At 35.9% G+C, this 24,587-nt stretch overlaps 1 long non-coding RNA gene across 1 annotated transcript in view; it reads left to right on the forward strand.

Moving 5' to 3' along the window:
- LOC311595669 overlaps window positions 1-18,025 on the forward strand; it is a 54,496-nt gene extending 36,471 nt beyond the window's left edge. Inside the window, exons 4-6 of the long non-coding RNA XR_014778529.1 lie at window positions 1,104-1,201; window positions 10,326-10,447; window positions 17,976-18,025. This is a non-coding gene — a long non-coding RNA (uncharacterized lncRNA). The remainder of the gene's footprint in view (window positions 1-1,103; window positions 1,202-10,325; window positions 10,448-17,975) is intronic.
- Window positions 18,026-24,587: the final 6,562 nt, after the last annotated feature.

Consider the following 24,587-nt stretch of genomic DNA (forward strand, 5'->3'; position numbering starts at 1 on the left):
CTTTTCAAATGCGAGAATGGAATATCTCCTCTGCAGTCAACTTTGCATTATAGTCTTCTTAATTTTCTTTTTCTTTCTCAGTCTCATCCCTCTCTTTGTGCTACTTAATAGATGTCCTCCGGCTCCTTACATTACTCAGTGACAGATGCTTTTATATATGATAATCGCAGAGAGACTTTGAACTAAGAGATGGCCTTAAATTCAAGATGACACTGTATTGATATACTTAGCTAAACCTTGCCTAAAAATTTAATGAGGGAACCACATTGATGTCTGTGATGTCAGCTGCACCCGAAACCATGTGGCCATTCATGATCCATGCTGCCATAAAGTGCTGTGGGCAGGGAAGCTTCTTTTGTTGTGGTGTTTACGACTGCAGGCTCATAAGTGAGAACAAGAAACACTGATGGCTTCTGTAACAACTTCTCACTCCATACAAAACCAAACCTAGCCACCACCACCACAAAACCCAGACCAGACAGGAAGCTATTAAAGGGAGTCATTAAGAATTAGGATAAAGATGCTGGAGTGTGGCTCTTCCCAGTTGGTGGCTTCTGGTGAGGGTCAGGGGTGAGGGCTAGGTGTCCAGAAGGACTCAGTTTTCTTTAGGGGAGTGCCTATTGGGAGTTTGACCATACTCCAGTGAATATGCAGACAATACAATTTGGACTTGTGGGTTTTTTTTATCTTTTATTTTCTTTTTTTTTATTTTATTAAATTATTCAGATTACAACTCAATTGTTATCCATCACTTATATCCTCCCATTCCTCCTTCCCTCCTGCTTTGATCCTATTCCCCTCCCCTAGGTCTATGACCGAGGAGGACCTTCTCCCCCACTATATGGTCATGGGCTATCAAGTCTCATCTTGGTAGCCTGCTTATTCTTTCTTTGAGTGCCATCAGGCCTCCCCACCAAGAGGAGGTGGTCAAATATGGGGCAGCAGAGTTCATGTCTAAGTCAGTTTGTGGAGAATATCCTGTTCACTGGGTAGATCAGAGTTGGGGTTCAATGTTTACTACTTATATTGTCCTTGGTTAGTACAATAGCTTGAGAAGACCCCCACTGGGCCTTGATCTACCCATCATGATGTTCTTCTTGTAGGTTTCTAGGATCCTCTGGGTCCTTCTATTTCCCTATCTCCTATATTTGTCTTACATAGAGTCCCAGTGGGATGTCCTCACATCTATTCCAATCTCCAGGTAAGTGAAGATTTTCATGGGATATGAATTTTGGGCTAGTGCCCAATTGTAAGTGAGTATATACCATGTGAGTCTTTCTGCTTCTGGGTTAACTCACTCAGTGTGACCATTTCAAGTTCCATTCATTTATCTACAAATTTCGGGATTTCCTTGTTTTTACTGAGTAGTATTTCATTGTGTAAATGTACCACAGTTTTTTTTATCCATTTTTCAATCGAGGGACATTTAGGCTGTTTCCAAGTTCTGGCTATTATGAATAAGGCTGCTATGTACATGTTTGAGCATATGTCCTTGTTGTGTGGAGGAGCATCTTCTGGGTATATTCCAAGGTATGTGATATCTGGGTCTTCAGGAAGCCCTATTCCCAGTTTTCTGAGATAGTGCCAGATAGATTTCCAAAGTGTTTGTACAAGTTTGCATTCCTACCAGCAATGAAGGAACTTTCCTCTTTCTCCACATCCTTGCCAGCATGTGGTGTCACTTGAGTTTTTTTATCTTAGCCATTCTGATGGGTGTAAGATGGAATCTCAGAGTCATTTTGATTTGCATTTCTCTGATGACTAAAGACGTTGAGCATTTAAGTGTTTCTCAGCCATTCGATATTCCTCTGTTGAGAATTCTCTGTTTAGTTCTGAGCCCCATTTCTCAATCGGTTTATTTGGTTTGGTGGTGTTTAATTTCTTGAGTTCTTTATATATATTGGATATTAGATCTTTTTCAGAGGTAGGGTTGGTGAAGATCTTTTGCCACTCTGCAGGCTGTCACTTTGTTCTGTTGACAGTGTCTATTGTCTTACAGAAGCTACTCAGCCTCATGAGGTCCCATTTATTAATTGTTGACCTTAAGGCCTGGGCTGTTTGTGTTCTGTTCAGGAAGTTGTCTCCTGTGCCAATATGTTCCAGGCTTTTCCTCACATTTTCTTCTACTCAATTTAGGGTCTCTGGTTTTATATTGAGGTCTTTGATTTACTTGGACTTGAGTTTTGTGCATGGTGACAAATATGGGTCCAATTGCATTTTTTTACATGTAGACATCCAGTTAGACCAGCACCATTTGTTGAAGATGCTATCCTTTTTCCATTGTATAGATTTGGCTTCTTTGTCAAAAATCAAGTGACTATATGTATGTGGATTAATTTCTGGGTCTTCAATTCAATTCTATTGATCAACCAGGCTTTTGGTGTGCCAGTACCATGCTGTTTTAATTACTATTGCTCTATAATACAGCTTGAGATTGGGCATGGAGATTCCTCCTGAGGATCTTCTATTGTATAGGATTGTTTCGGCTATCCTGGTTTTTTTTTCCATATGAAGTAGAGAATTGATCTTTCAATGCCTTTAAAAATTGTGTAGGTATTTTGATAGGGATTGCATTGAATCTGTAAATTGCTTTTGGTAAGATGGCCATTTTTTACTATGTTAATTCTCCAGATTCATGAACAAGAGAGATCCTTCCATCCTCCGATGTCATCTTCAATTTCTTTCTTCAGAGATTTAAAGATTTTTTTCAAACAAGTCCTTCACTTGCTTGGTTAAAGTTATTCCTAGGTGTTTTATATTACTTGTGGTTATCGTGAAGGGTGGACTTGTGTTTTTAATTGTTTGTTATGGCAAAGATGGGGGTGTGGGATGGGCACAAGGGTAAGATGGTGAACCTGGGAGGAAGGAGACATAAGTGTGTTTGAGCACACTGAATGAAATTCCCAAATAACTAATAAAAATATTATGTTGGAAAAACTTATAAAAAATAAGCTCATCTTTGCCACTTTGAGGAAAATACTTTATTTTAATTATTCAAACTCTTGCATAACAACTGGACAGAAATATTTCAAGAATGTAGATAAAGGGAGTATTGTCATCAATCAACAAAAATCTAGTCAATACTTGCTAATCATTAATTTAATAAGAAGATACACATTGTTTTCAAGCACTCCTCAGACATGTACAAAGGCAACCTTTTTGAGGAGAAAATAAGCATGATTAAATTTAAAATTTCTTAAAACCATCCATAACTATTATTCAAATACTAAGAAGTTAAATTATAAAATGAAATGAATATCTGTAGCATTTTATCTTGTAAAACTCTCCAGTGTTAGGAAAACTTTGATATGTATCAATATCAATATACTACCCACTATCCTGAGTTTTCCAGGAATGTTTTCATACAATAGTACTGAGTATAATTTCTGCTGCAGCTTTCAGACACTCATACCCTGAGCAATGAATTTATAAATAATGTATGAGTCTAAATGGCCATCCCCAAAGAAACTTTAAAATTTACACTGAGTAATAAAAAAAAAAAAAGCAAAACAAATTTGCATGGAATGGCTGAAGCACTTTTAAATGAAATTATAACATTAAATGCATATATTGAATAAGAAACAATAAGCCACAAGCCAATAACCTAGAATCTGGTACTGGGACTAAATTAAATTGAAAGCAAAATTTCCTTTGTGAATATAAATAAAATATTAAGACACAGAATTTAGAATTCCTTGAAAAGAGCATGATCAATAGGGATTTGTTCCAAAAAAACCTTGACTCATGTCTGGAAAAAAATAAATTAATAAACTCACTGTATATTCAATGGAAATAGAAGTTACATGATCTCAATAAAAGGAAAACTTGACAAATTACAGTCTTACAATAAAAAAGTCTTAGCAATCCAGACAAGAGTAGGTCTAAAATCATGTTCACAGAACAAGCCTAAGACCATACTTCTTAGACCAAAAGCAAAACTAGGATATTGAAGTCTGTCCCATTTCTTTTAACATGCATGGAGTCTTATCAATACAGTACAGTAGGTAAAATAGACAAAGGGCATTCATGGAAGAAATAAAGATAACTAACTGTCCTATTGGTAGGTAACACAGCTCGCTATACAGAAGAAATTAGTAAAAAAGAAGAAGAAGAAGAAGAAGAAGAAGAAGAAGAAGAAGAAGAAGAAGAAGAAGAAGAAAAGAAATTAGTCAAAGCACCTCTGAAAACTAATTATAACTTCACCAAAACCTCAATATATAAGAAAAATCTAAATGTAATTTTAGTTTATGTTCTAACAATAAAGTTGTGATCACCAAAACAAACAAACAAATAAACACCTTCTATATATGGTACCATCTACAACTCACAATGGTAAATTTTTACTTAGAAGTAACTCTGGCAAAACATCACATAGAAGTTGTAGGGAAACTATACAAAACACTGATAAAAGAGATCTTAAACATCTAAATTAATTAAAAATATATAAGGTACATGGGTGAAAATACTGGACATGGTAGAACAATCAATTCTTTCAAAATGTGTGTAAAGGTTTAATACAATTTCTAATCTCTTATTACTCTTAGAAATATAAACAAAATTGTGTTAAAATATATGTGAAAAAGCAAAGCTATTGAAAAACCAAGTTGCAAATATTTTTATTCTTTAACTGTGTCTCTGTGTGGATTTATACACAAAGGTAGTGTAACTGCCTGTGGAGGCCAGGTGAGTCAGATCTCCTTTGAGAAGTTATGGGGGGGGGGGTGAGAGGTCTACAATGGTTGGTTTGTGTCTGACTTGGGTCCTGTGCAAGAGAAGTGTGTGCTCTAAATATTGAGCCATCTGACTAGACCTGTATAGTTAAATTAGAACAAAAAAGGGAGAAGGAAAAGAAGGAGGGGGAGGAGGGGGAGGAAGAACAGAAGGAGAAGAAGAAATTCAAGATAAGGATAAAGAAAGAAATAATAGTTGGTCTATTAGAGTTTAAGACTTTTTATGCAGCTACTTTATAATCAGCATCAGATGTATTGGCAAAACAGTACATTCACCGAAATAAAATCAGTGAAGTAATAACACTGACTTTTGGTTATTAAATGAAAGAATGTAGCCTTATGAACAAATGTTCTCTGTCTATTGGACATCTACAGACACCCAAATTGAATCTCAACTTCCTACTTAATGAAAATTGATTTAAAATGAACTCTACAGTAAAATTAAAAATTAAAAATATAAAACAGTGAATATTAATATACTCATTCTTTTTATTTATGGTTTAGGTGCTTGAGAATTCCAGGGACTTTATAAGAAAACATTTGTTCTACCACTAAAGTACATCCCTAGTGTGAATTATATTTCATAAAATAATAAAGTATGTTAGAAATAGGATAAATTATTTTAGATATAGTGCTAAGCCAATAATCCTTAGATGTGACTGCAAGAATTGTAATGTATTAAAAAATTAAAATTTGATTTCTTCAAAATTGGAAATAACGCTTCTCAGAAAATTCTATTAACACAATAAAAAAGATACTCTAAGAAGAAAAACTATTTTTTCATGAGACAGAGGGAGGGTGGTGACAAGTTGAGCTAACCCATGTTATCAGGTTAACTCAAAATTGTGATCTTTTGACATCAGAATCCCAATTAGCTGAGGTTATAGGAAGGCAACAGTTTGCTTGTCTAGAGGACTTATTTTAAAAGCAGGCCATTAAAATGATTATACACAGTCACTAACTTGTTTCACTCAAGGGACCTAGGATGTTAAAACACATGCAAATCATATATACAATAAAGTTCATAAACAGAAGGAGGAAAGTAGTCATAAGAGATCATTTCAGAAAGGACTTTGATAAAATTCAACAGTGTTGCATTTTTAAGACTAAGTGGCTAGAGGAATGGGCCATCACTTAATAACATTGGCTGTTCTTCTAGAGAACTTGGGTTCAATTTCCCACACTGATGTGTTGGTTGACAACTACTTAACTCTAGCCTCATGGCATCTGATACCCTCTTTAGCCTTTGTAGGCACCAGACACCCAAGTGGTACACAGACATACATGCAGGCAAAACAGTCAAACACATAAAATAATAAAATATAAAAAAGCTATTGATAAATTGCATATAGAAGATCATACCTCAAAATATAAAATATTAAAATCGACATATGACAAACCCATCATCAATATTAACCCACCAGTAAAAAATGGAATATTTTGTAAAATCAGGAACAAGACAAGAATGTCTATTCTTATCACTTCTACACAACATAAAACTTGATACTTTAGTAAGTGCAATCAAGCAAGAGAAAGAAATAAAAGAGATAAAGAGTAAAGAAAACAAATTATACCTGTTTGCTGATAGCATGATTGTATACCTCTAAAAGTTTAAATGATCTACCAAAAGACTCTGATAAATGATAAATTCAGTAAAATAGTAGGACAAAATATTCAATAAACAAAATTGAGGAACTTTCTTGTACATTCATAGTGAACTCTTAGAGAAGGAAATAAAGAAAACAATTCCATAATGAATATTCCAGAGTCAGGAGTGGTTGAACAGGCCTTTAATCCCAAAAGTCTGGAGTGTGATGCATGCTGCTCTCGGTGAGTTAGAGGCCAACATGGTCTACAAAATGAGTTCCAGGGTGGCTAGAGCTATGTAGAGAAACCTTGACTCAACAAGCAAACAAACAAACAAACAAAAAATGACCACCACCATGAACAACAACAACAAAACAAACCAGTCCAAGAACAAAATAAAGTAAAATAATTACCCCCAAACATCCCAAAACAATACCCAAGAATGAAACTAGCCAAGGAGATGAAATAGCCCTATGATGAAAATTATGATACTAAGGGAAGAAACTGAAGACGTTCAAAGTTGCTAAAATGACCACAGTTTTAAATGTAATTTAGAAATTTAATGCCATTCCCACCAAAATTCCAATGACATTGACATTGTTAATCTTCACATAATATAAATGAAGCCTAAGTCAAAACCACTTTGTGATTCTACCTGATCACAGTCAAAATAGTAAGTATAAGAAAATGTAATAAATGCCTTTGAGAGTGTGAGTAAATGTATTCTTAACACATTGTCAGGAATGACATTTGTGTTGCCATTATGGAAAACTGTCTCATTTTTTAAAAAAACCCTAAAAATAGAAGCAGAATATTATCTACCTTTATTATTTCTGAGCACATAGTCAAAGCAAGGAAATGAAGTAAACAAGTACAATGTATTTTGAACAAATTCACCTACCAGAACTTGCCCCAACTCTTTTTAGGAGCAACCCTACTTCTAGCCCCTTCCCACCTTCATGCCTTTTTCCTTCCTTCCTTTCTATTATTTTATTAACCAATTGTGTTCACATGCTGTCCATGTGCACATGGGTATGGATGTGGAGCTTCTACTAGAACATGGTCTACCCAGCAGGGACCACACTCTTAAACAAAAATACATACATAAACAACTAGACCCACCCACATACTCCCATCTGCCTCCCTAAAACAAACAAACAAACAAACAAAAAACATCTGATACCTCTAGGAGCTTTCAACTGTCACCAACTCTTCAGTTAGGGATTTTGTAGCTATACTATGGAAGAGAAATGGCATCAAAACTCTTTGCATTTTTTTACAAATCCAACTGTGTGTCCATTTTTCAAATTCACCAAGAAAAATTTATGCTAGAACATATATGTACCCTTGGATGTTTGGACTCCTAAGGAGCATGGTCAACTAACCAGAAGTTACATCCTTAGAAAAGACTATCTCTTCTTCCATCACCTAACAATTTCCATGAAATTTTGTGGTCAATTCCCTTTCAATGCCTGGCCATGGTCTGGGTTGAGCTTGCACAGGTTATGAGGATGCTATTGCAATCACTATGAGGTCATATATTGAGGTGTCCTCCTGTGTCTATAAAATACTATTTCTTTGTAGTCATTCACTTCCTTTGGCTCTTGCACACCTCACCCATTTTTATGTACCCTTGCATAAGAGGTGTGGTATATATGTTCTGTTTGTGGATAAATATCCTTCAGTCTCTTCTTCATGGCACTTTGGCCAGTCATTTCTTTCTGTGTTGATCACTATTTTGTGCAAATAGAAGCTTCTCAGATGAGATATGAGCAATGAATTAATTTATGGTTATAACAATATCACTACAAGTCAGTTTAACATAATATCTCTTTAGCAAAACAGTCTTAGCAGATTATCACATAGAGTCTACTTTTCTATCCATAGGTTCTTACCTTGATAATGGTGTCAGGTTTCATATTACAGAGCAAAATTATTTTCCAGTCATAAAGTGTTTGGTTACTTCCCTGATGTTCATGAAACAATGATTTCACCAGTGGCCATGGCCAGTTATTATTATAGCACTAAGAGTTCACAGCTGGTTATGAATGGTGATTAATTTTCTCTTTAAAACCACACATATCACCTTCTAGGATAATGAAAGCTAGCCCATCTGGATAACCCTGAGGCCAGTACCAGTTTGATTGCTTCATAGTCTATGTCACAAATATATGGTATCTTCTGGAATGGGCTACCATCAAATTCTATAGTGTAGAGTCAATAGCCAGTGTAATTCCAAAGACTCCCAAACAGTACACGCTGAGTTTTCTTAGCCCTATCTTGACGGTGCTATGACTCCTTTGTCAGTCCTCTTCTGCCTTCTGTCTTTCTGATCTGTTCCAGATCTCATTTTATGTGGCCACATGTGTATCTTGGGTTATATTCCTATGAACTAACCTTTAGGATGTATCTTCTTTTCAACAGTGAATGATCAGAGTCTTCCAGTTAGTCTTATATGCTTATTTTTGCTGTTTTAAAAACAGAAAATGCCTTGATCTAGATTTCACAACAAACATTTATAAAATAGAAATAGGCAGATATTTGTCTCAAAAAGCTAGACTAGTCAACATTTAACTGATTTTCTTTTGACATGATCTCATTACCTAGGTTAGACTGTCTTTGAACTTACAGTTCCCCTACCTTAACTCTAGTTCTGGGATGACTGGCATGCAGCATCATGACCAGCTTAGTTTCATATATTTGAATGGTTTAAATTCTAAAAGACAAAAAGCAATGTATTAAAAACACAGAAGACAATTCTGGAAAAAAATTAAATCTGAGAACAAACACTCTAAGAACACAGAATGAGATGTCAGGGACAAGGGAAGACATGTTTACTTGTGAATGGGTCTGTGTGCCTTGCTCTACACCCATGGGGAAAAAGGCCCTCCAAGTTATTCTCTTGGGAAGAGCATAGTCTTAGCAGCAATAATGGAAGGCTTAACCTGTTATTTGTTTATATATCTTGGCTTCTTTGAGTCAGTGTGGCTATGGACATGGACATGGTACTGCAGGTGCCTATGAAGAGATAGCAGCAACCAGATGGACTCAGGTCCTATAGACTTTAAGTAATAAATATGTGAACTAATTTAAGTATTTGAGAGATCATTTTGCATGCTTTCTGGAAAATAAATTGTGAGATTAAAGACAGCCATTCCCTCATAAACTGTTAGGTTACTGCCATTTAGAGAAGAGGTGATTATATCCTTTTCCACCTCTTGAAATTGAAATTACAAGTGTCTGTTAATAAAGCAAGGGGTGGGGGCCGAACAAATGAAAGCAAGCTTTGCAAGTGGCTAATTACTTCAGAAGTCTTCATGAGACTGAGGGCACTAGAATACAATCTTGCCTCCTAAGCCATTTGACAAGCTAATGGCTGAAAAAGCTACAAAATCAGAAAGAAATGGATGTTTACTTCCTCAGTAAATATTATATCATTTTCAGAATAGCATTGCAATACAGTTCATATTATAATGATTTAGGTCTGCCAATTACAAAGATTCAGCATGAACTCTGTCTGCCTCTCTATTTCTTCATTTCTCTGTATTTTTTTATATTAAGTATCTATCTATCTATCTATCTATCTATCTATCTATCTATCTATCATCAATCTATTATCTGTCTAGAGAATTTGTGATAAATTGATATTTTAAAAGTTGGCTACTCACTTATAATACATTTCATAAAATGTCTTGCTTTCTTATAAATCCAAAATCTGCAGGTTGGAAGGCAAGAATCATTACAAACTGAACATACGAAGTAAAGTACACAATCTGACTTCTATGGTACTCAGGGAAGTACCTCATGTTTTAAAAGTCTGAGACAGTCAACACTTGCCAGAACAAACTACTGTAAGGAGGCAATCTGTTTTAATCAAAATGTACTTCTTGAAATATCAGTCACACCTAAAAATTGCCTTTACATGTGTACCCATATATATTTCACTAATACCTTCATATGGTTGCCTAAAGGAACTCATTCAATTCCATTTAATTTTATGTTTTACAGACCTACTGAAACTATGTCAAGGCATAAGAATCTCAGCAATAATATATAGAAGTAAATAATCCATGGCTATAGGAACATGAGGCTTAAAGGCTGAACAAGCTTTGTCTTAAGCCTCCTTTGAGGTAGGGTAATATTGAGGAATAATTGGGTAATGGCAATGTATGTTTATTAAATATCTGGACCAAGCAATTCATTCTTTATGCCTAGGAAAAAACTTAAATAGCATCAGTACTTGCAAAATTATGTGTATCTTTGATTTACATCCTTAAAAATGACAAAGAAAAATCTAGGGTAGGAATAAGCACTCCAACATCTTTGCAGGGGATGCTTGATTTCAGTGGGATCTATTCCATTGTAATACATTTTAGAGCACAATAACCTCCATTGTCAAGAAACCTTCCAGTTGAAACCTGTTTCACTTCAGCCACCCCATTTGTCCACCAGATAGAACTGGGAACCTGTATCTACCAAGTTAGCTGTTTGAATCTTCCCATTGTTGGAAACTACATTATATTAATGGCAATGGAGTGAGGATGTAGCATAAGGTTGTAGTTTAAACAACAACAGTTTCTAATTGTGGTTCTAACATTTCCTTTTTAAAAATATATATTATTAATATACATATTACATCTAAATTGTTATCCCATCCCTTGTATGCTCCCATTCCTCCCTCCCTCCCATTTTCCCCTTGCTCCCCTCCCCTATGACTGTGACTGAGGGGGACCTCCTCCCCCTGTATATGCTCGTAGGGTATCAAGTCTCTTCTTGGTAACCTGCTGTCCTTTCTCTAAGTTCTGCCATTTCTATAATTCTGGATAAGTGTTTCTAGTTTTTGCAACTACAAAATAGAAATAATTTCTCTCTTGCAGGGATATTATGGGTAAACAAGGCAATATTTCAGCAGTTATTGCTCTTCTTTTCTAACTATCACAGGCCAGAAGAATATAATTATATTATTCTGTAAAATATCTTAACAATTGTGAATTTCTTAAGATAACTGAGGGAAAAGTAATAAGAAATATTTGTTGATTTTTTGGATATGGTTGTGTATAAAAATAAAATGTCAAATTTTATAGTGTTTGGAATCTTTTGGTATGTTTCCTTAACTTTCTTATATTAAGTTAGTTTTCAGAAAAATTGACACACAGTGTTTACTTCTAAAAGTAAAAGTTCGGCATATCTGTCTGCTTTCTGTGTGTGGATTCATGAAGACCATCACTATCAGACAGTATAAAAAAGGAAGACTTTACTTGTCCTCTTCCATCTTTGCAGAGGAACAAAGAAACCTCTTATGATTTTCAAGTAAATTCATACTGACTAAAATTCAAACTTATATCTAAGTTTTGGGAATATCACATATTTACTCAATTTTAAAAGTCAAGATTAATCAGAATGTTAAATAGCTACATATCTGTAGGGGACAATAAAGAACTCAGGCACTGAATCAAATGAAAATCAGCCCCTAAGTCAAACCTAAACTGGATTTGATTTTTATGGGTGACTGTTTGTCTACTCACGCAATTCCAAATGTTTCTAGTGGAAGCAGATTTTTGACTAGTTCAGAGCTGATGGAAATTATGAGCACAGGAATGTGATGAATGGAGAGGCCCATGTGTCAGAGACAGTGGATCAATAAATTTAAATTTGCTCAGTACAAATTTTTTTAAATCATGTGATATTTTCAAAGGGCTGATGACTCGTTAAAAAGTGCAACTAAGCTAAAGACTAAAATAGCTACGGGAATTTAAAGCAGTGTCGTAATTTCCTGTTGATTTAATCTTGACATAAGATATCTAAAATTGGTCTCACCACATGTCATACAGAGCCACGTTTAGCCCAGGGAAGTTAAGTAGATTTGGGGTAAATGCAATGTCTGTACAGATGTGGTGATGGTAGTAGACACATAAGAGAAATAATCTATACTTCTTAAAATTCAAAAACTTCTGTGAAAGATGCTACTGCATCTTCTGGGAAGGATGCTCATGTCTTATCATTGTCAGCAAGGACCCTTTAAGCAGACAGCATGTAGAGTTCCAAAAAAGGGCATTCCATGGGTGTAACATTGTCCAGAAGCCAAGAGGTGACAAGATTTGTATCTCAAAGCAACAGAAAGTAGGTACCTCACATCGTCTCAGGGCAATATTCTAAGTAAAGAGCGATTGGGATTAGAGTGTAGAGTTTCCAGTCTAACATTTAGTCAGCTGAGGAGAAGTCTGCGAAGTCTGTTTTTGGTCTGGGACACTTGGCTTTTATCCTTTTTTTTTTTTTTAACAGTGAAGAGAACTACAAATAGTATTGATAGCATCTTGCGATAGAACCAGAAGCTCATGAAAATTTCGTTAGAATTTGAAGGCATTTGACTCTGAGTCACACATCTATTCTACTCTCATCCTGTTCTTTAAATTAAAGACTACTCTGGGCAATCCTTTTGCATCACTCTTCTATAAAATACTCAGTTTGTGTTTCACACTGAGGCTGAGGGTGAGAGAAAACTAATGGGAATGCCAAGAAATTCAATAGTGTGTTACACAATGAGATCTGAATCCGGGTTTCCCAATGGTATTAACTCATGAGTGAAAGATATAGCTAAACAATTGCCCAATATTTACCAAGTTTTAGGGAAAGAACAAAAAATTAAAAAGAAACAAAGTTTCTGCCTGTGTGTAGCTTGCTTTCTAGTAAGAAAGGGGGAAATGAAAATGAAATGTGAGTGTGAAATAATGAGGGGGAAAAAGAAACTAACTAGAGAGACAACTTGTGAGGGTTGAGTACATTTGCTAATTTGGATACAAAGCCTAGTAAGGCTTGCTCCAGGAAGTAAGCATTAGTGCTGAGAACTAGGAAGTAAAAAATGACATTTCCTACAAAAGGGATTATGCAAGTGCGTATATGTATATGTGCAGACGTGGGACACAACTCATAAACCACTTAGAATGTGTAATGTGCAGGTATCTTTCCTTAGTCTTAGTAATTTTGTCTTTATATAATCCTTGTGATTGATTCTAGCTACTAGTTCTGTTCGCATATTGTATAGACCTTAACTGCATTAGTTAACGTCACTCAGCTAAGATGAGGGAGAACTGGGGACAAAAGGTGGCGTTGGTGGGGTACTGAATACTTAGAGCTGTTGGAGAAGCAGAAGGCAGGCTGGCTTGTCAAAGCATGAGAACACAGCAGAGTTTGGAAAAAGCTGAGGCCAAAGAAGTTCTCAGGAGTACAAAACATGGCACTTCCGCACGACTGAAATGTCAGAGTGTTAACCTGCAAATGAGGCTCCTTTAGAAAGTTTTCATGACAAGTCCTGACAATCTTGTTTCTCTATCCATGATTGATATTCATGCACAGAAACTACTCCAGGGACAAGCATCAGGGGCTCTACACATGTGAGAAGAAGTGAGAAAGAAGAAAAAAGTTGTAGTTAGGAAGAATTAGTGAAGATCCTCCATACTCTGAAGTGTGGAAACTCCCTGGTGTAATGCTAGAGGATGCCACATAATCTTTATTTTGACAAATATTTGTGTGGTGACAATAAGGAAAGCTTCATTATGTAAAAAACACTACAGCTTCTAATTATGTTAACAAAGTCACAATTTGCACCAAATAATACATTTCACTGGAACTGATTTCTTTTTTAAAGTTTTCTTTTTATTTTTTTTTACATATACATTTATATTATTACATATTACATTTATTTTATACATTTATATTATTACATGTACATATATTACACATATATACAATAAATTACATTCAGCAAGAAGAACCATGAAAAAAAATCAGGAGTTATATAGATGTTATATTTATTGTGTTTTGGCTATTTGTATTTGGCAACCTTGTAGAAAATGTCTTTCCTATTTTGGTGTGTGTAAAATTTTGAATGTAGTATCATATATTAGTCAATGTATTCCAAATAAAAGTTGATTGACTGGCAAAAAAACCAGTATTGAACAAATGATGACTAAAATGCCTATTTAAATTTTCAATTAGAAAATAAAACTCTGAATGTAAATTCATATCTATTATATCTCATTTTTATCAACGTAAAAGATCTATCTTGACCTGGAATGGTTTTCAGAAGCACTTTTCTATAAAAGCAAAAATGGCATTCAACTTTCTTCTTCATTAAATATATTAGTTTTTTTATAATTTCTGAATGTATCAAAATATGACAAAACTATATTATGTGTAAATAAATCAATAACATTAAAGAAAGAGCTAAAATGTTTAATCAAGAAAATTTCAAAATTAAATTGTAGCACTTGAATAATTTTAAAATTTAATTGAAAAAAAAGATTCATTTATAAATAGGTATCCCAAGGAGCTACTTTATTTTATCCTTTGGGCAACTTGTCCTCAGTGTCACAGTTTACTATAATTTCAAAGCAGCTTCAGTTAGTCAAAGCACTAACAAGTTGCCTAAGATATTTATGTGTCTCTGAGGGCACCGTGTTCACTCCTGGGAACAAAGACCACATACTCTATGGGACATTCAGAGACACTGCAATCAGTGCTTTGAGCATGCAAGGACCAGGCCGATATTTGATGCACAGTTGAAAAAGAATCAGACGCACAGATTCAAAGTCAGGGGCAGTGAAGATATGCATATGACCTATTTTAGTTTTAAAATATTAAGCCTTCGGCAGTTTTAGGAGTTTGCACTGGCAACTTTATAACCTTTTTTTTTTATCATCTTTAAAACAGAAATACTTTTACATTGATCTAAGTGAGTTTCAAGTCCAACATGTTGCTTAATGACTAGGTATAGCGTGCACAAATATCTTTCCAAGTGGAAAAGCCTGAGCCAAATAAAGACCCTTAAGATTAAAGCACTTTAAAGATTAGGCCAATTGAAATAAAAGCAGCATACTTTCTGTAGGCAAGAGAGGGTTTTCAGCAGTGTTTGAGTTTGCTTTTTAAGTGATATTTGGATGGGGAAGTATGACGATACTATTACCATATGGGAGGAACACTTATGGCACTTCGCTTCCTCCTTACATGCAGCACTTCCTCAGTACGGTTGGTGGCCTTCTTACAGGCAGAAGGGCCCACTCAGGATATCCGGTATGAGGCAAGGCACTTCCTGCTGGTAAAAGATACATCTGGGAAGGACTGGAGATGAATGCCTTAAGAGCCCAGAGAGTCACAGAAGGCGCTTGCTTATTTGAGTAACGATATAAGCACTTTTATTCCGGAAAGAAATGTCTATTTTCTTTGTTGCCAGACTTCGGCAAAACATCTTTCTATAGACAAGTAGATAGATGTTGTCTTTTTAAAAAAAAAATAAATAAATCTTGGTCCCAGTTTGTCTTTTGGCTAAACACTCACAGCTGTGGTTGTTGTTTGATTGTCACCTTACATGTACTGTTTGTCCTCTGTTGTTTTATTGTGAGGACAACTTTGGCAGAATTGTCGAGAAGGAGACAAGGTAATTCTATGTCAATTAAATTAATCAATATTTTAATTGTTTTTCTTCACTCTCTGATCAAATTGCTCCTAAAATACGGCCCTGAAGCTTCTTCGCATAAATGTCACAGCATTATTCTGCCCACTGCATTCTTAGTACTATGGCATGTACATTTGCACTAGTGTCAGTTTGTTGTGATTTCATGTTTATAAATTATTAATTTGTTCCTGTAATAATTCACAAGACAAGATGGGCGTAAATCTGTTACTCTTCATAGAGAAACATAATTAGGCAGAAAAAAAGAAAAAAAAACCCACAACAACCCTGTCTTGGGTTGGCTATTTTGTTTTTGTTTTTGAGCAGTGGGAATAAACCAACAAAACTTGGAAAATTTTAAATATATTTTCAAACATCTTCAAGGTAAATGTAGTTTATTTCTTATTGCTTTTTAAAACAACTGCAAATTCTTAAAGCGTAGCCTTCACCTCTAGGCTTTTAAATTAGATCTGTATTACATATCCTTAGAGTTGATAGAGCTTTCAGAATTGCTCTATGTTTTATGAGAAAGAAAGAAAGGAATGCTTTACTTGGTGTTTGGCAGGTACTTTCCTTGCTGGGAGGAGAGTAAGTTCAAAGAAGGCATTACTTTGCATGCCTGAGGCCAGGATTGGATGCTGAAGACAATAATAAATGAATAAATAATATCTTCTAAACCTCTTTATATTACTTTGTGTTGATGTTATTTCTACTTTTGGTGATATAATGAAGCATTTTCATCACCTATTATTAAAGATTAAAAACGACATGGTTTTTTAAGTTAAATTTTTATTTTGACTCAAAAGAATTATTTGCTAGAAGTTTAGTTATTATAAGAGCCTTATGTTCTTATGTTATAGCAGAGAACTATCAGATAATTCATACTGGATAATACATGTGGGAGAAAATATAACGTTTCACAATCGTTGGGCTGGTTGCTTTTTGCCATAGGCTTGGGTCCAGTTCCTAGCACTCACATGTTAGCTCACAACTGTCTATAACTACAGTTCTAGTGGATCTGATGCCTCCATCTGGCCTCTGCGGTACTATCATGCATAGGCCTTCAGAGGCAAGACAAACATACAGGCAAACGCTTGAATAGATCAATTAGTAAGTAAAGCTTTAAAGGAAATGTCTCATAGTCTCTGCTTTTAGAGATTCAACATCTTCTAAATGGAAGAGTTTATTCCCTGAATGGATGAGACACAATGTAGACCAGCTCTTATCTATTATGGGGATTAATTCAGAGAGCGCTAACTTATTTCTTCATTTCTGCTCTCTCACTTATCCACGGAGCCACCTAGCTCACTGTTTTACTAGAAAGCTCAGGCTTGTCTCTGAGCCTTGAATCATCAGATACCAAGGCAATTATAAATGAACCCAGGTGTCTCTGTTCTCATGCGACCTCTTATCTCTCCTTTTCATGTGACCTCTGTTCCGGTGTCTCATCTCCCACTTTTATGTAACCTCTACTCAAGTATCTCATCTCCCACTTTCATGTGATGGCTACTCAGCTGTCCAGTCTTCCACTTTCAAGTGACTTTTACTCACATGCCTTTGGGGCGTTTTCTTCTTTGTCTTTCATGAGCTCTTAGTTTAACTGTTTTTCAAGTCCTAAACATTCAACATGCTGCCTCTTCTACAGGGTTTTCTTCTTCCCTAACTACTCCGCCTTTTTCGTTCTTCACTCGTGGAAACTTTCATAACTTTGCCCTCTTAACATATGGAACCAATCCCTCATATCTCTGAAAAAAACATGCATGCTTCTGCTGTGTTTTATTGATTTCTACGTTATTTGAGGGAGAACTTGCCCCCTATTCTAAAATTCTTGATGTGTTATTTATACCTCAGAATGCCAGAATTTTTCCTCTGAGCATTCTAGCTGTTCTATAAATGCTTGTTTGTTGTGTATTAGAAACGCCTTTCTGCAGCTTTTCTTACTCGCTGATGTCATTTAAAGACATCTTGTGCTCCGAAAGATCTTTTGAATGTAGTCATTATAATAATGAGGGCTGTTTAGTACATACAAATAAGTAAAATCTGAACAGTTAATTAGATGCCGTGTGCATTTTAAATGAGGTAACAGGAAAATCTTTCAGTAAAAACTAATCGTAACTGTATAAGTATTTGTCACTGACGATTTTTGATTCCTTTCAAAAAGCATCTCAAGTTATCCTTCCTTTTTTTTTTTTTTTTTTTTTTTTTTTCAGAAGAAGAATGACTGGGAGTAGGCAGTGGAACTCTCAGATTGAGATAAAAGGTGCTGCTCTCTTTGGCACTGTATTTGCTTTAACTTTGCTGATGTTAGAGATAGCGCTTGTGTTTATGTGTACTGCCATAACACCAGGAAAAGTGAACAGAGAACAGACATCTTGGACACATTGGGGGAAAATTTTCTACCTCACTTGATTTTAACAAGCCAAAGGGTTTAAAAGCTGTGTCTGTTAGGTTTGTGAATTGATGGCATATGGGTTTTTATTAAGGACTCCACTCTTGCTATGAGCATGGTAGTAGCACGCCCAAAGACAAAACAGAGAAGGGAGCCACTCAGAGTGACATTGTGCCCTGGCCCACTCTGTTTCTCTGTCTCTGTTGCACTCGTTTTACTGTAATTTCAAAATAAAATATACTCAAACCCAGTTGTACAAAAACCATTTATTAATTGCACAGATTCTGTGATGTAGGAACTTTCTTTGAAAGCACTGTGGGTCAGCTTATCCCTGATCCAACCTCTCTATGGACTCAGCTGGAAGATCTGCAAGCCAGGGCCTGAAGTGGATGACAGACTTCCATAGACAATCCTCATGTGTCCACTTCTCTTTGTCTCTCTGGCCTCTCTGTCTCTCTGTTTCTCTCTCTCTTTCTTGCTCCCCAGCCCCCACTTCACCCCCGCCATGTGTTCTTGACAACAGGGTAGCTCCCGGGCAGCTGAGAATTGCACAGGGCCTACGCGGCTTCTGGCTTCAGGAGTTGCATCTCTTACCATTTGTCAGGATGGTCACAGCTGCTGCTCAAAGGGGACAAAGTGAAAGCCAGGTTTGGGAAAGGAAATAAGAAGAATATGATACCAGAACTATCATTTGGCTTCCTGTAAGCACTACAATCAGCTTTAGTAAATAACGTGAAGTATAATATTAATCTGTAATTTAAAATTAAAAATTTAAACATAAGTTGCAGCATTAAGCCTCGCTTTGAGAGTTTATTACTTTAGCTTTCTACTCAACTGTTTGAAATAATTTAAAGCTTTAACCTTTTGCTTGGCGAGCTTCAGCATTGCTCCTATGCTTAAGAGCAACAAGCAGCATTGAAGAGAGAAAATTAAATAAGTATGCTCTTTTGCAATAATTTCTGCAGGAATAATGACCCACGCAGAAACAATTAGAATTTCAAATCAGGCTAAAGTTGATTTCTTTTGGCTGCCCTGATTCAGCGGATGCTAAGCAAGCTTAGGAGAACTATCTAATTTCAGCATATGATCTCCAGAAACGAAGCAATTGTGGAGGACTCTGTGGCCTTCGGAGATAAAATTAAGCCCTTTCTCACAAAGCCTTTTATTCCTAAGATGTGTTCTCCTTCCAGCATATGGGGCTCATTAATACCTATCTTCTTTTCATGTTGTTCTGGATGGTCAAAACACCGCTATTGAGAACCTACCTTGTGCAGCACACATGCTTTTCTTAATTGCTTTGCATAGAGATGAGTGCTTTTTCAAGGCTGACGGCGTTGGATGAGATAAAGACCGCTATTGAGCTAATCAGAGCGTGTTTAGGGAGGGGAAAGGGTCAATGATTTTCTCAGAACAGAACCTTTTCTCTTCTCTCTTTCTCTCTTCAAATGCCAGTTTATTTTGCAACTCTTTACATGTGCTCCTTATTGTTTGCTTTATTCTTCACCGAATATCCATTTTTATCCTTTCAAGTAAGGCTCTCTAAAGTATACAAATACACACATGCTAGCTTTATCAAGGAATGAAATCAGTATTTTCATTTAATGGACCTCACCACACATAGGAGACATTTATTCTCTATCCTTATGAATATTGCACAAATTTGTATGTTTTTTCCCCACATCTAAATTTATATTTTATGGAACTGATGGTAGAGAGCACTGCAGCATGCCGTTTTAAGTTTTGAGAATAATCATGTTTCTGGAATATGGAAAAAATCTGAATTTTAAGGAACAATAAATAATTTGTGTAGATTTTAGTGGTTTGTTTGTTTGTTTGTTTGTTTGTTTGAGATAGGGTTTCTCTGTGTAGCCTTGGATGTCCTGGACTTGCTTTGTAGACCAATCTGGCCTTGAACTTAAAGATATCCACCTGCCTCTGCTTCCCAGAGTGCTGGGATTACAGGCATATGCCTACTCACCAAGCTTATGTTTTTTTTTGTTTTTGTTTTGATTACATTTTAATATTGGTGGCTTATATCATCCATATATTAAGCACACTTTTATTATATGCTACAGTTATTTTATGCACTTTAATCTTATTTAACTTACTGGACTTTTGCATAGTAATTGTTCAGGTAAAATGATGCCTGCCACTCAGAAAAGTAAAAACGTACCCCTATAGTTTCTAACACATTTACTTTTTAAAAGATTATAGGTTTGCATAGATTCTGTGTCGAAGCACAAAATGGAAATGAAGTTCTTGTTTCTTTTTTTTTTCAGGGGTTCAAACAAGTGGCTTTTATTCCTTTGTTCTGAAAAGTTGTGTGTGTGGGTGGGGGCACGGGGGGAGACTTAACCAAGGAAAGTGACTACTAGACCAATAGGCTTTGAGACCTTGAATTTTAAAAGCAAAACAAACCAGGTACCCAGCAGATTACTCAGACCCAGCCGACTTGGCGGTTCTGCATTAAAAGTAAAGACTGTTAAACTGGGAGATGAAATACATTCTCTACCCTCAGTAAGAAGAGGGCAGTATAAACTCTTTGTATGCTAAACTCTTGGCAACAGTTTCAATGTGATCAAGGTAAGTGTGGAAGGGCGATGTTCTCAACAGGGCTAGGACTCGCGATAAATCTAAATCTAAAATAAATCTAAAACCATGACCACAGTTTGAAAGAAACGAATAGGAACTTTTGAGATCTTTTTAATTCAAAGGTAATCTTAATGGTATTAAGTTCACAAATATGCTATTTTAATTACCCAGTCCTAATCTTCTAAAACACACATTGCAAACATACAAATATGTATTCTCTCCACATGTCAGTGCACATTCATCATGGTTTTGGAAAGGGGGAGATCATATTCCCCCTCAATTGCAAGTCAGTAGGTGTTTCTTTACAGTTAACTTTAGCAAAATCCATACAAAATAGTAATTAACAATAATCTCCTTTACTTTTTAACTTATAAGGAAACACCTTCAAAACTGCATTTTGTTAAAGTTTCTGTACTAAGTTCTTGTTTCAGTCATGTATATTGGGTATTTTCCAAGAGATAAACAAGAGAACCGCTGGTGTACTGAATAGCTACTCAAACTGGATCAATCATGACACATTTTTCTTAACCTCACTCTGTTTTCCATGGGTCAGTGACATCCAAATGGGTCCTGTGTTCTCTCACAAAATTCATCTAAAAATCTGTGATTCTAGTAATAAAAGAAACATGTCCAGAAAGAGGAAAGATCTAGAAGAATGCAAATGAGTAAATATAGCCAAACACAAGGCAGGGGTCCAAGAGGTTAGACATACTGATGACATTTTTGTATGATTTATTTGATAATCTGTATGTGTACAGAGGAATATTTCAGCTGTAGGAAATAGGCTGAACACATGGACCATCTTGAATCAAAATGTTTATAAAGTTGTTAGAATTTAGCATTGTTGCAATAGTCTAATATTTCATCTAATTTCAGAATCTTTCACTATGGACGCATTTACATTTTTCAGTGTTTTAAAATGTTTTATTGATGTCGGCTGTACTAATCCTCAATTTGATTATTATAAAATCTGTGTGAATAGTAATGGTATCCATTACTTTTTCACTAGAGATATTTTATTTATATACTCGATAATAATAATAATAATAATAATGATGATGATGATGATGATGATGATGATGATGGCTATGTTTCACTGAATATCTCTTTATACTAGTATTTCTGCTTTGTGTATTTATGCATGAAAGTGATCAATTCCATCTTAGTTTCCATATTGGAAACCTGATATTACCACGTTGTCTGAAGTCCCCCCATACTTTTCTCGTTTCTAATGTCAAACCCTATCTGAATGGCATGGACAGCCAGCAGGCGCTGTTTGCTTCATGTTTCCTCCTTGTCCTATTTCAGTTAATGCTGACTTAACTCAGCACTCATTGCCCAACACCCTACTGGACACTGAACATGTACAACTTTCATGATATCTTCTTTTCCTTCCAAAATGAAGCAAAACTCTTTTTCGTTTTCCCATAACAGGTCATTCATCTCTTGTATCCAAGTCCATATAACTAATTAGTAGTAATTTACAATCTTCTTTTCTGTACAAGTAGCCATGGTGTCATGCATACTATAAAATCAGCTTACTGTCTTATTCAAAGAATATATATATATATATATATATATATATATATATATATATATATATATATATATAAACTGAATCAATCAAAATAAACATTGTCACTATTAAAGTGACTTTCCCAGAATTGCTACAGATTCTAAATTCCGTTGTTTTTTTTTTTTTTCATGTTGATATATCAAATATGCGGTAGTCAGTTTTCTCATGGGTTTGGACACAAACAGAAGAATATTTTGAAGGCAAAGTTTTAATTAAGATGTTAAAAACCAGCTGTGTGGTGGTTTGTTTCTGTGATTCCCACAGCTCTATAGTTATAGCCGGCAGATCAGGGCCATCCTTATCTGCATAGTGAGTTCCAGGCTAGCCAAGAGTATATGCTGAGACCTTGTCTTAAAAAACAATAAGGAAAAAAAAAGTCTACTATCTAACTATGGATACTTGATATAAACTCCATCTCTGGGTGATTTTTTACACCAAATGTAAAGTTTACTATTATTTATGAGTAACATATGGTTATAGAGCAAATGAGAGCGAGAATGAACTCTGGACAAGAACGTCTTCAGTTTCTCAAGGAGCAGGTTTCTGATGATTTATACACATGTGTTCACAAGTGGCTTCACGGCACCTGCCACAGTTACGGCATTCCGCAATCTCTATTAAAGTTTCAGGGAGTTCCCTTCTACCCTATGAACAAAACAAATGTGCTGCAGCCAATAGACAAGACTTTGTCTCAGCCTGTTAGTGTTTACAACAGACTTTCAAAGAGTTTAGTACAAAGCACTGTTGGCATTGCTCAGTTCCACAGGACACTGTTCAAAGGAGCATATGGCATTGTGGACATTCAGTTTTTAGGGAGCTTGGATCATTTCCTCTTTTTGGGGGTCCCTCTGTTTACCTCAGTGCAGTAGGCTATTTATTCTCCACATCTTGATTTGCAATACCGTTATTCTTTTAATACTATTGCCCTTTAAATAAATTCTTATATTTCTGAGAAAGTCTGCCATATATTTCTTTTTCATGTAAACAGTTTATTTGTAATTTTGGTAGAGACAATACCTTTAAATTTTAATGTAGGATACACAAAACTTAAGAAATAGAAACAGACCTTGATAGGTACCTGGAGATTTGCAGGATTGTGCCTTTGTTCTTTAGAAAGCTGACAGGTTGCTTCGATATGTGAGACAGCCAATGTGTTAGGGTCCCATGGTGCCCATTAAGGCTTTCTAAGTAACAACTGAACTTCACCAGACTCAGAGTACTTTGGGTAGATAGATGGTTGATGTTCAGATTCAAATGCTATTCCTGCCTGAAGGCCTATTCTTTTAAATGCTGAGATCGGTTGTAAATTCACTGAATGTAAGAGAACAAAGTGACTGCTACTCACCAATTAAATCCTTTCCTCCCTTTGCAGAGATAAATCCTGTTCTTTAGTCAGTAAGGGAGATCAAACTCCAGCATAGCAACCAGCTGTGGTTGGCAAGAGACACAACTTGTACAATAGAGGGGGAAGTAATTCAAGCTGGCAATGCGTGCACCCCTTAACTCTGCATTTAAGCTGTAGACACAGGAGAGGTGACACGGCTTGCGCTGGAACAGTGTTCAAGTAACCTGGATGCCTACAGAGTTGTGGTGGAACATTCCACGGGTCTTGTCCCCATGTCAGACAGAAAGGATTGTTTAGTCCCTTTTGCCTTCCAGTAACTATTATGCAAAAGGCTCTGTGATGATTGATGGGTGACATAATATGGTATGAACCAGGACATGGTTATTGGGAGCATTGTGGACCTAATGCAAAGTGCATTAGAGTAAGGAATCCAGGGTAGTTATTGTAACTAAATTTTGGGGGCAGTGATTAAGAAATAGCATTGTCTGCCACACTGTTGATTGAACTAATGTAGTCAGAGCTTTGATCAAAACATCTACATTTTAAAACTTGTATTCACAGATAATTATGTCTTTTTATCTGCACTTGTCTGAAACTGGTGGTGGAAAAAAATTCTACGCCTGTTCACCAAGAGTGAGGAGATAGATCAGGAAGGTTGGAGTAGTGAGTTGACCCTGGAATATTCCCTCATACATAGCTGGCATTCCCCAGCTGATGCTTGCCTTGTGAATACTGCGATGGCTTTATCCCTGCTGTGGAACGTGGTGTCTCTGAGTTCTTGATTATATTTGAGGCACCTCTGATGGTCCTGTCACACTTTCAGTCTGCTTACCTATGGACTGGTGGGTCTTTCTGGGTCAGCAGTAGAAAAAAGAGCAATCCTAGAAATCCCTCCTTTTAAAATGGTATTCTTAGGATAA

This window comes from Acomys minous (assembly GCF_964271855.1).
Source record: "Acomys minous genome assembly, chromosome: 4".
NCBI classification, from domain to species: Eukaryota; Metazoa; Chordata; class Mammalia; order Rodentia; family Muridae; genus Acomys; species Acomys minous.